The 13200-nt window shown below is 33.5% G+C and overlaps 1 non-coding gene across 1 annotated transcript; it reads left to right on the top strand.

Annotated features, from left to right (window-relative positions):
- Positions 1-11867: 11867 nt before the first annotated feature.
- On the top strand, positions 11868-11974 carry LOC139894838 (small nucleolar RNA R71). The gene has a single exon (XR_011775318.1). It is a non-coding gene; the product is annotated as a small nucleolar RNA R71 (small nucleolar RNA).
- The last annotated feature ends 1226 nt before the right edge of the window (positions 11975-13200 follow it).

The following is a 13200-nucleotide window of genomic DNA, read 5'->3' as shown; positions in this document are numbered from 1 at the left end:
TTTTTAGATTATTACGGGGCTGTTGGGCATTACGAAACTCTTGTCCCTTTGACGACATTACAACATACTGTCTTGTCAACGGCCACAACGGTTATGTTCCACAAGACCAAGGATGGGAAGTAGTCTTAGTAAAACCAGAATGCATGACTTGTTTCTGGACTTATGAATTACGTGTTTTTATTGCCTTTGCTGAACGACTTGCGTATTAAATAGGATTGTTGTCACAACTACTTTGTATCAAAGTTATTGTGTGCTATATTTCATGCTATATGTATTATAGCGGTATTGTAAGTTTGTAAAATATTGTATAAAGGTTTGAACGCGAAATATTATTATAATCAGTTTTTCATATATAATTGTAGTAGTTGAATGGTATATTAGCTACTAAGTATGAACTTAACGGGTAGGTACTACCCGAATTAAAACTATAAAATGCTAATATGAAGAAAAAGCTTTTATAAATGAGTTCATATTATGCTACGAAATACTATTGACTACTCTTAATATTCTATATGATTAACTTAATTCTTTTGGGATATTTTTGAAGGAAATGGCACCGACGACTCGTCAGAATTTGAACATGAGCGAGGAAGACTTCCGTGCTTTCCTTGCAGCAAACATAGCCGCAGTACAGGCTGCGATGCAAAATAACAATAACTCTGAATCCAGCAATGGAACTAACGCAACGAGAACTCGTGTAGGATGCTCCTACAAAGAATTCACTGCCTGTAAACCTTTAGAATTCGATGGAACCGAGGGTCCAATCGGATTAAAACGGTGGACTGAGAAGGTTGAATCGGTGTTTGCCATAAGTAAGTGCACTGAAGAAGACAAAGTAAAGTACGCTACGCATACCTTCACGGGTACTGCATTAACATGGTGGAACACTTATCTAGAACAGGTGGGACAAGATGCTGCTTACGCACTACCGTGGTCAGCATTCAAACACTTAATGAACGAGCAGTACCGTCCCAGAAACGAGGTCAATAAGCTCAAGGTAGAGCTTAGAGGGTTACGAACACAAGGGTTTGATATTACCACGTACGAATGATGATTCACAGAGTTGTGCCTATTGTGTCCGGGAGCGTTCAAAGATGAAGAAGAGAAAATCGACGCATTTGTAAAAGGGTTACCAGAAAGGATTCAAGAAGATATGAGTTCACACGAGCCCACCTCCATACAAAAGGCAAGTCAAATGGCTCAAAAACTCATAAATTATATTGAGGGAAGAATTAAAGAGCAAGCGACTGAAGAAGCCAACACGAAATAAGTCAAGAGGAAGTGGGAAGAAAACAGTGACAAGAGTCACCAATACAACAACAATAACAACAATAATCACAATTACAAACGCAATAACTACCAACACAACCGCAACTTTAACCGCAACAATAATAACAATCCCAACAACAACTACAACAACTACAATAACCGTTCCAACAATAATAACAACCGCAACAACAACAATCCCAACAATAACAACAGAGGCAGAAACCATGCCAGAGGTGTGAAGGATACCATCCGAATGGGTTTTGCACCACATCGTGTACTAAGTGTAATAGAAAGGGTCATGGTACGACGAAGTGTGAAGTTTACGGACCAATGGCTAACAAGAATAAAGGAACAAATAATGTCGGAACAAATAATACCGCCATTATTTGTTATGGATGTGGGAAGCCGGGTCATATCAGAAACGAATGCCCAAATCAGGGGAATACTAATGGACAGGGCCGCGGAAGAGTTTTCAATATTAATACGGCATAAGCATAAGAAGACCCGGAGCTTGTTACGGGTACGTTTCTTATTGATGAAAAACCTGCTTATGTTTTATTTGATTCGGGTGCGGATAGAAGCTATATGAGTAGAGATTTTTGTGCTAAATTAAGTGGTCCATTGACGCCTATGAATAATAAATTTTTACTGGAATTAGCAAATGGTAAATTAATTTCGGCAGATAAAATATGTCGGAATCGAGAAATTAAAATGGTTAGCGAAATGTTTAAGATTGATTTGATACCAGTAGAGTTAGGGAGTTTTGATGTGATAAATAGCATGGACTGGTTGAAAAAGGAGAGAGCAGAGATCGTATGTTACAAAAATGCAATTCGTATTGTACGAGAAGAAGGAAAACCCTTAATGGTGTACGGAGAAAAGAGCAACGCGAAGCTAAATCTTATTAGTAATTTGAAGGCGCAAAAGCTAATAATAAAAGGTTGCTATACTGTTTTAGCTCATGTCGAGAAAGTACAAACCGAAGAAAAGAACATCAATGATGTTCCCATCGCAAAAGAATTTCCCGATGTATTTCCGAAAGAATTACTGGGACTACCTCCACACCGATCTGTTGAATTTCAAATAGATCTTGTACCCGGAGCTACACCAATAGCTCATGCTCCATACAGACTCACACCCAGCGAAATGAAGGAACTCCAAAGCCAACTACAAGAACTTTTAGAGCGTGGTTTTATACGACCAAGTACATCACCATGGGGAGCTCCTGTTTTGTTTGTCAAAAAGAAGGATGGTACATTCAGGTTGTGTATCGACTACCGAGAGTTGAACAAACTTACCATCAAGAACCGTTATCCACTACCGAGAATCGACGACTTATTTGATCAACTACAAGGCTCGTCAGTTTATTCGAAGATTGATTTACGTTCTGGGTATCATCAAATGCGGGTGAAGGAGGATGATATTCCGAAGACTGCTTTCAGAACGTGTTACGGTCATTACGAGTTTATGGTTATGCCGTTTGGGTTGACTAACGCACCAGCTGTGTTCATGGACCTTATGAACCGAGTGTGTGGACCATACCTTGACAAGTTTATTATTGTTTTCATCGATGACATACTTATTTACTCAAGGAATGATCAAGAGCACGAAGAACATTTGAGAAAAGTGCTAGAGTTGTTGAGGAAAGAAAAACTGTACGCTAAATTTTCAAAGTGTGCATTTTGGTTGGAAGAAGTTCAATTCCTCGGTCACATAGTGAACAAAGAAGGTATTCAGGTGGATCTGGCAAAGATTGAAACTGTTGAAAAGTGGGAAACCCCAAAAACTCCGAAGCATATACGTCAATTTTTAGGATTGGCTGGTTACTACAGAAGATTCATCCAAGATTTTTCCAAAATAGCAAAACCCTTGACTGCATTAACACATAAAGGGAAGAAATTTGAATGGAAGGATGAGCAGGAGAAAGCGTTTCAATTGTTGAAGAAAAAGTTAACTACGGCACCTATATTGTCATTGCCTGAAGGGAATGATGATTTTGTGATATATTGTGACGCCTCAAAGCAAGGCCTCGGTTGTGTATTAATGCAATGAACAAAGGTAATTGCTTATGCGTCTAGACAATTGAAGATTCACGAGCAGAATTATACGACGCTTGATTTGGAATTAGGCGCAGTTGTTTTTGCATTAAAGACTTGGAGGCACTACTTATATGGGGTCATAAGTATTATATATACCGATCACAAAAGTCTCCAACACATATTTAATCATAAACAACTAAATATGAGGCAGCGTAGGTGGATTGAGTTATTGAATGATTACGATTTCGAGATTCGTTACCATCCGGGGAAGGCGAATGTGGTAGCCGACACTTTGAGTAGAAAGGATAGAGAACCTATGCGGGTAAAAGCTATGAATAAAATTATTCGTACTAACCTTGCTACTCAAATAAAGGAGGCGCAGCAGGGAGTTGTAAGAGAAGGGAATTTGAAGAATGAAATACCCAAAGAATCGGAGAAACACCTTAATATTCAGGAAGACGGAACCCGATATAGAGCTAAAAGAATTTGGGCGCCAAAGTTTGGAGATGTGAGAGAAATGGTACTTAAGGAAGCACATAAAACCATATATTCAATACATCCCGGAGCGGGAAAGATGTACAAAGATCTCAAGAAACACTTTTGGTGGCCAGGTATGAAAGCCGATATTGCTAAATACGTAGGAGAATGTTTGACGTGTTCTAAGGTCAAAGCTGAACATCAGAAACCATCAGGTCTACTTCAGCAACCTGAAATCCCAGAATGGAAATAGGAAAAAAATTACCATGGATTTCATTACTAAATTGCCAAGGACTGCAAGTGGTTATGATACTATTTGGGTAATAGTCGATCGTCTCACCAAATCAGCACATTTTCTGCCAATGAGATAAGATGACAAAATGGAGAAGTTGGCGCGATTATACTTGAAAGAAGTTGTCTCCAGACATGGAATACCAATCTCTATTATCTCTGATAGGGATGGCATATTTGTTTTAAGGTTTTGGCAGACATTACATCAAGCATTAGGAACTCGTCTAGACATGAGTACTGCCTATCATCCACAGACTGATGGGTAGAGTGAAAGGATAATACAAACGCTTGAAGACATGCTACGAGCAGGTGTTATTGATTTTGGAAACTGTTGGGATCGACACCTACCGTTAGCAGAGTTTTCCTACAACAACAGTTACCACTCGAGTATTGAGATGGCACCGTTTGAGGCACTTTATGGTAGAAAGTGTAGGTCTCCGATTTGTTGGAGTGAAGTTGGGGATAGAAAAATTACGGGTTCGGATATAATTCAAGAAACTACCGAGAAGATCATTCAAATTCAACAACGGTTAAAAACCGCCCAAAGTCGACAAAAGAGCTACGCGGACATTAAAAGAAAAGATATAGAATTTGAAATTGGAGAGATGGTCATGCTTAAGGTTTCACCTTGGAAAGGTGTTGTTCGATTTGGTAAATGGGGGAAACTAAATCCAAGATACATCGGGCCATTCAAGATTATAGATCGTGTTGGACCAGTAGCTTACCGACTTGAGTTACCTCAACAACTCGCGGCTGTACATAACACTTTCCATGTCTCGAATTTAAAGAAATGTTTTGCTAAAGAAGATCTCACTATTCCACTAGACGAAATCCAAATCAATGAAAAACTTCAATTCATCGAAGAACCCGTCGAAATAATGGATCGTGAGGTTAAAAGGCTTAAGCAAAACAAGATACCAATTGTTAAGGTTCGATGGAATGCTCGTAGAGGACCCGAGTTCAAATGGGAACGTGAAGACCAGATAAAGAAGAAATACCCGTACTTATTTTCAGAAGATGCGTCAACACCTTCAACCGCTTAAAATTTCAGGACGAAATTTATTTAACGTGTAGGTACTGTAGTGACCCGAACTTTTCCATGATTATATATTAAATGAAAAGTATATTTGCATGATTAAATGTTTCCAACATGTTAAGCAATCAAACTTGTTAAGACTTGATTAATTGAAATGAGTTTCATGTAGACAATTGACCACCCAAGTTGACCGGCGATTCACAAACGTTAAAAACTTGTAAAAACTACATGAAGATATATATATATATATATATATATATATATATATATATATATATATATATATATATATATATATATATATATATATATATATATATATATATATATGGTTAACATGAGATGATGATAAGTAAGTATCTTACTAAGTGTATTAACAATGAGTGATATACATAAAAATGATATTATTGAATTAAGAAACTCGAAACGATATATATATATAACGATTATCGTTATAACAACGTCTTACTAAATACATATGAATCATATTAAGATATAGATACACTATTTTTAACATGATAAAATGATAATTAAGTATATCATTAAGTGTGTTAACAATGAACTACATATGTAAAAACAAGACTACTAACTTAAGGATTTCAAAACGAGACATATATGTAACGATTATCATTGTAACGACATTTTAATGTATATATATCATATTAAGATATATTCATACATCATAATATCATTATAATGTAATAATTTAACATCTCATTAGATATAATAAACAATGGGTTAACAACATTAAATGAGATCGTTAACTTAAAGGTTTCAAAACAACACTTACATGTAACGACTAACGATGACTTAACGACTCAGTTAAAATGTATATACATGTAGTGTATTAAGATGTATTTGTACACTTTTGAAAGACTTAAAGACACATATCAAAGTACTTCTACTTAACAAAAATGCTTACAATTACATCCTCATTCATTTTCATCAACAATTCTACTCGTATGCACCTGTATTCGTACTCGTACAATACACAGCTTCTAGATGTATATACTATTGGTATATACACTTCAATGATCAGCTCCTTAGCAGCCTATGTGAGTCATTAAACATGTGGGAACCATCATTTGGCAAGTAGCATGAAATATCTCACAAAATTACAAAAAAAATTATAAATCATTCATGAATTATTTACATGAAAACAAACTTACACATCCTTTATATCTAATCCATATACCAACGACCAAAAACACCTACAAACACTTTCATTCTTCAATTTTCTTCATCTAATTGATCTCTCTCAAGTTCTATCTTCAAGTTCTAAGTGTTCTTCATAAATTCTATAAGTTCTAGTTTCATAAAATCAAGAATACTCTCAAGTTTACAAGTCTACTTCCAAGCTTTCTAATCCATTTCAAGTGATCATCCGAACTCAAGAAATCTTTCTTATTTATAGTAAGATATCTTTCTAATTCAAGGTAATGCTCATATTCAAACTTTGGTTTAATTTCTATAACTATAAACAATCTTATTTCGAGTGATAATCTTACTTGAACTTGTTTTTTGTGTCATGATTCTACTTCAAGAACTTTCAAGCCATTCAAGAATCCTTTAAAGCTAGATCAATTTTTGTCACTTCCAGTAGGTTAACCTACTAAACTTGAGGTAGTAATGATGTTCATAACATCATTCGATTCATATATATAAAACTATCTTATTCGAAGACTTGAACATGTAATCACTAGAACATAGTTTAGTTAATTCTAAACTTGTTCGCAAATAAAGTTAATCCTTCTAACTTGACTTTTAAAATCAACTAAACACATGTTCTATATCTATATGATATGCTAACTTAATGATTTAAAACCTGGAAACACCGTAAAACTGGACATACGCCGTTGTAGTAACACTGCGGGCTGTTTTGGGTTTGATAATCAAAGACTATGATAAACTTTGATTTAAAAGTTGTTCTTCTGGGAAAATTATTTTTATTTTGAACATGAAACTATATTAAAAAATCATGGTTAATGTAACGTCCTCCAGATAGAATCTAGAAGAAACGTCACTAATATCAAATAAACCAACATTTTATAATATACGAGAACAATACTACATGATAAAATCAAACTTTATTGAGAGTACGCAGCGGAAAATGAAATGTCGTTACAAGAATTGAAATTACAATAAAGTAAATGTTTCAAATGCAAGAATAGTAAATGCGATATCTCTTGTTCCTAAGTCCAAGTAGCATCACATAAGCAGTAAGTAAGTAAGCTTGAATCAATCAGCACCTGAGACAAACATGCTAAAGTGTCAACCAAAAAGGTTGAGTGAAATCATAGGTTTAACAAAAGTAGTTATCGTTGTTTTTAGACCACAAGATTTAGTTTGTAAAGTTGATCTCCAGCAGGATCAAAAAGTTATGCCAATGCGTGATATTTAGACTAAACGTTCAAGTTTGCCCCAAGACAAGTTGTAGTTTATACTTGTCGATTTAATTTCATTATTAAGTAATACAAAAACTTAGTCAAATGTATCGGGTATGTTACTCCCGATAGGCCTACCCATATAATTAAGAATGCATTTATCGAGCAATTAAAAATATCACTGTAGGGACTTAATCGGACATAGCCGGGTATAGCATAGTTTAGTAGTTTGGAACTTGTGTCTAAGTTGTAAAATGTAAAAACAGCATGTGTCTCACCCCAATAAAAGTATGTAAGTTTGCTAGCAATAAAGAGTGGGGCTATGAATTCACCTTAGTAAGTAGAGAGAGAGAGTTATTCCTCGGAATAGAAAGTTGGATGAGTGAGCAGAAAAGTCAACCTATTGACATTTAAGAGTAGTAAGTGTTTTGCCCAAGTTTAAGTAGATGTTTAAGTATGATAGTGTTGTAAGTATAGTTCGTTTTACTAAGTTTCCTTTCCTAGTAAGTTTCTATTTTTAGAAAGTTTCCACTTTTAGTAGATTTCTTATCTTAGTAAGTTTCTATAACTAGAAAGTTTCTACTTTAAGAGTGTTTTCCATTTTAGGATACTTGCCGTATTAGATAAGCTTCCAATCACCCCTTTCCCTTCGAATGGCCATTTAAGGTCTAGGGGCTTGAGCTATAGGATCTTTTAAATCTGAAAGCCAAACCCTTCCGTATAGAGTTTCGTACAAACCATTCGTCAAGAAAGTTTGAAGATCTATACATCTCTAATACATATCCCAAAATGTTTTTATGTGTTATAATATAAGTAGTAGGTTATAGGTGTTAGTAATAGTAATAGTGTATACATGTTAATTAATAGTATAAGTAGTATTAGGGTTTCATTAATTAGGGTTAGTTAATTAAAGTAGTATTTTAATGATTAGGGTTTAGGGTTTTGGGGATCTAAATAATATGAATGTTAAGATCATGCACGAATATGATTATGAATATAAACATGAATTGAAAGAAAGATTTAAAAGTTTTAAGATTTTGGATCATACCTTGTTAATGATGATGTAGATTAACAAGATACAAGAAGAAAACTTGGTGATGAAGATCAAATAACCCAAATAATGAAGAACACGCTTGAAAATCTTGATGAACACGAAGAACAAGCTTGAAGATCTGAATACCATAAGAGAGGGAGAGGGAGAGATTGTTTTTGAGAGAGGATTTTGGTGTGATTTGTGAATTAGAAACTAGGAGTCTAGGGGTGTTTATATAGTGCAAGTATTAGAGTGTTAGTCAACATAAGGATGTTCTAATTAATGATTTTATTTTATTTTATAATTTTTAGTCAACAATAGGTGGTACTAGTTTATATATATATATATATATATATATATATATATATATATATATATATATATATATATATATATATATTATTTTTTTAGTCAACATAAGGATGTAATTGTTTAAGATTCTTTAGTCTCATTATTATTATTATTATTATTATTATTATTATTATTATTATTAGTATTATTATTATTATTATTATTATTATTATTATTATTATTATTATTATTATTATTATTATTACTATTACTACATGATAAGTATTATTTTCTTTTTACTAATTCATGACTTGTATATATATATTTTTTTATTTAGTTCCCAATTGTTTTATTATTTATATAAATGTCACTTATTATTTATTACTTATAGGTTATTAGTTATAATATTACATAAATGCATAAATTTTAATTAGCAGTGAGTGTCGACTAACAGTTTATTATTTTCATATTTTATTAACTTGTCAATTATTGCACAAAGTTAATTAATATGTTTTATAACTCTTAACACTTAACAATTGTTGATTAAAGTTTAATCATTAAGTTTTAATTATATTATTTGGGCATTTAATATTGGAAAAATATAGAATGAAAAAATGAGGGTCGTTATAGTTAAACTCAAAGTGGAAGTATGTTTTTCAAAATGGTCATCAAGATGTCGTTCATTCGACGGAAATGACTACCTCTTTAAAAAATGACTTGTAACCTATATTTCTGACTATAAACTTATACTTTTTCTGTTTAGTTTCATAAATTTCAGTTCATTATGAAACCATAGCAACTTGAATCACTCAAAATGGATTTGAAACGAAGAAATGACGGGTAAAACAAAATTGGAGAAATTTGCTAGTTTTAGCTGCGAAAATTTTGTAACAAATCTGGACTAAACATATCCTAACTAATTTATATTGTATTATACATATTATGTAATCTTGGGATACCATAGAAACGTATACAATGTTTTGACATATCATATCGACCCATCTATATATATATTTTGGAACAACCATAGACACTCTATATGCAGTAATGTTTGAGTTAGCTATACAGGATTGAGGATGATTCCAAAATAATATATATACTTTGAGTTGTGATCTAGCCTGAGACTTGTATACACTAGGTCGTGGATTGATTCGAGATAATATATATTGATTTATTTCAGTACATCTAACTGTGGACAACTAGTTGTAGGTTACTAATGAGGACTGCTAACTTAACAAACTTAAATCATAAAAACGTAATAAAAAATGTTGTGAATATATTTAAATCATACTTTGATATATATGTACATATTTGTTATAGGTTCGTGAATCGACCAGTGGCCAAGTCTTATTTCCAACGAAGGAAAAATCTGTGAAAGTGAGTTATAGTCCCACTTTTAAAATCTAATATTTTTGGGATGTGAATACATGCAGCTTTATAAATGTTTTACAAAATAGACATAAGTATGCAAAACTACATTCTATGGTTGAATTATTAAACCGAATATTGCCCCATCAAGTCTAGTAGCCTAAGAATTAGGGAAATGACCCCTAATTGACGCGAATCCTAAAGATAGATCTATGGGCCTAACAAACCCCATTCTGGAATTTGGAATGCTTTAATACTTTGATTTATATGGTGATTGCGATTGCCAATTTATGACATACTTGCGAGTATGCGGGGAATATTCTATATGCATTATGTTAATGTCGGTTACCAGGTGTTCATCATAGAATGATTTTTATACACTTGTGAGTGTAAGATTATTGAATAAATGAAATCTTGTGATCTATTATATTAATTTGATAATATATAGGTTAAACCTATAACTCACCAACATTTTTTTGTTGACGTTTTAAGCATGTTTATTCTCAGGTGATTATTAAGAGCTTCCAATGTTGCATACTAAAATAAGAACAAGATTTGGAGTCCATGATTGTATGATATTGTGTAAAAACTGCATTCAAGAAACTTATTTCGATGTAATATATTTTTATTATAAACCATTATGTAATGGTCGTGTGTAAACAGTATATTTTAGATTATCATTATTTGATAATCTACAAAATATTTTTTTAAAACCTTTATCGATAAAATAAAGGTTATGGTTGTTTTAAAAATGAATGCAGTCCTTGAAAAACGTCTCATATAGAGGTCAAAACCTCGCGACAAAATCAATTAATATGGAACGTTTATAATCAATATGAACGGGACATTTCAGTTGATACCATATTAACATTCTCATTTCGAGGATTTACTTCAGTATCACTCGGTAGCTTTCCTTGTTCCCTCTCACTCATCATGCTAGCAAGAGTACTTACGTGTTTTTCTAGATTCAAAATGGAAGCTCGTTGAGTTCTTAATGACTGATCAAACCTCTCATTTGTTTGGGTTTGAGATGTAATAAATTGTGTTTGAGATTCAACTAGCTTTTGGACAATTTCTTCCAGATTTGACTTTTTCTCTTCGGTTTGTTGTGGTGGTTTATACAAGCTAGGTCTTTGTTGATTGAAAGTGTTGTTTTGAGTTGGTTGGTTATTCGGACTTTGTTGGTTATACGAGTTATTGTTGGGTCCATTTTGATTGTAAAGAATGTTTTGATTTCGATTGAAGTTTGGCCTTGGCAGTTGATAATTATTTTGATAATTATTTTCTGGCCTTTGGTTCATGTAGGAAACATTCTCACGTTGTTCCATGGTTTGTTCAATGTGACAATATTTTGTTAAGTGTGGTCCACTGCATTGCTCACAACTGATTCGTATTGCGTAAATATCTTAGTCATCTTTTCCATTCGTCTCTCGAAAGCATCTATTTTTGCAGAAACAGAATCAAAGTCATGGCTAGAATCGGCTCTAGCCGCTTTAGATGAATGAAAAATATCTTTTTCTTGGTGCCACTCATGTGAGTGGGATGCTGTGTTATCAATAATTTTGTGAGTTTCAGTTGCGGTTTTCTTCATAATGGAACCATCAGCTGTTGTGTCGATGTCTTTTCGTGTAGCAACGTCGACACCTTGGTAGAATATTTGTACTATTTAATAAGTGTCTAAACCGTGTTGAGGACATCCTCTCAATAACTTCTCGAATCTTGTCCACGCCTCATATAATGTTTCATTTGGCTTTTGCGCGAACGTAACAATTTCTCCTTGAAGTCTCACGGCTTTAGATGCCGGAAAGAATCTTTTAAGAAATTTCTCCACTAAGACATCCCATGTGTCAATCGCTCCTTCAAGTAACGATTCTAACCAATCTTTAGTTTCTCCCTTTAAAGTCCAGGGAAACAATATGAGATAGATCTGTTCATCCTCAACTTCTCTGATTTTGAATAGAGTACAGATCCTATTAAAGGTTCGGAGATGTTCGTTTGGATCTTCTTTTGGCGTACCACTATATTGGCATTGATTAGTTACCATGTGTAGGATTTGTCCTTTGATTTCATAATCTGGCGCATTAATGTCTGGTCGCGTAATGGCATGTCCTTGGCCAGTGCGTGTAGCTCTCATTCGATCTTCCATACTTTGAGGTTCCGTTATTTCCATATTTGAATTTGTTAAATCTGAATCACTAGAAGATTCTGATTTAACGGTTTGTGGTTCAGGAGGAATAATTAGTGGTTCAGGATCTTGGAATTGTCCTTGAATATCCTCCGGGTTTTCAATTTTGAAGTCGGGTTCAAAAGATGGATTATCGAAAATTTGAGTTGGAGTACTTGCTCGACTAGATGATGATTCTAAAGAAAAATCAACGGCGATAATATTGGCTAGATGTCTTGATCGAGTTACAGGTGGTGAATGTATGAAAGGTGGTGAACGTTTTGCTCGGTGCATTCACTGAATATCCTATTAGTTATAAAGATAAAAATTATATACGTTATCAAATTAATAGACTTTTCTGATTTTGCCCACGTTTCGAATAGCCAATAGATGCAGCAGGTAGCCAGGACCCTTTAAATCGGAAGCCCACAACTCACCACTAACAAATCCAACTATTACTACGAACCAGAAAATTTTGGATGCCTATCAATTTAACCGCTTAAAATAATTTTTTTTACGAAATTTAAAGAAAATAAAAAGTCTATGTCCTAAAAAACTAGAGCGTAGAAATGAGAAAGAAAAAGCGCGTCGAAAAATAAGATGTCGAAAAACAAACGTCGAAAAAAATAAATGTTGAAAAACAATCTATACTTAGAAATTAAAATTTTACGTCTAAAGTTTAGCGTCGAAAAACTTAAAACTAAAAGTTTCGACTAAAGGTATTAAAGCTTAAAAGGAATTCTAAATGGAAAACAACAATTACTTAAATAGGCACAAAATTCTATAAACTATGTTGCAAAATTCTAAAGCACCTAAATCTTAGTCTAAAGAAAAAGCACTTGAGGGAT

Source organism: Rutidosis leptorrhynchoides, chromosome 2, assembly GCF_046630445.1.
Source record: "Rutidosis leptorrhynchoides isolate AG116_Rl617_1_P2 chromosome 2, CSIRO_AGI_Rlap_v1, whole genome shotgun sequence".
Taxonomy (NCBI): domain Eukaryota; kingdom Viridiplantae; phylum Streptophyta; class Magnoliopsida; order Asterales; family Asteraceae; genus Rutidosis; species Rutidosis leptorrhynchoides.
Note: the sequence above shows the minus strand (reverse complement) of the source record. Positions and strands in the feature narration are given on the sequence as shown.